This window comes from Eimeria tenella, genomic scaffold (genome assembly GCF_000499545.2).
Source record: "Eimeria tenella Houghton genomic scaffold, Eth_scaff2150, whole genome shotgun sequence".
In the NCBI taxonomy this organism is placed as follows: domain Eukaryota; phylum Apicomplexa; class Conoidasida; order Eucoccidiorida; family Eimeriidae; genus Eimeria; species Eimeria tenella.
In genome coordinates, this window is record NW_013542001.1 from 480 (window position 1) to 1,022 (window position 543).

A 543-nucleotide genomic window follows, 5' to 3' on the forward strand; every position below is an offset into this window, starting at 1 on the left:
CCCATCGGGTTTATCTGTTACTGCTGCTGCAGCGGTGGCAGCAGTTGGTGAGCCCCCGCTGCGCCTGGCTAAGCAGCAGCCAACGGGGCAGCAGCAGCAGCAGCAGCAGTGCTGCTCCGCCTTGTCTGTGCTGCACCGCTGAGCAGCAGCAGGAAGCCCAGTGACCCATATGCTGGTCACTGTGTTGCTTCCAAACCCTTTCTCCTTGGCAGCAGACACGACTTGCTGCTGCTGCTGCTGCTGCAGCTGCTGCTGCTGCTGTTGCTGCTGCTGCTGCTGCAGATACTCTGTGTGGCGCAGCCCCGTGAGGGGCGCGCTAACCTGCCTTAAATCCAGAGCAATGCTGCGGGCATTGACAGCAGCAAGACACATTTCTGCTGCTGCTGCTGCTGTTGCTGCTGCTGCTGCTGTTTCTGTTGCTGCTGCTGCTCTCTCAGAGTTGGCGGGGAACTCAACTCCTCGTGAGACCTGCTGCTGCTGCACCTGCTGTTGCTGCAGTTGCTCCCGTTGCTGCTGCTGCTGCTGCTGCTGCTGCTGCGCTGC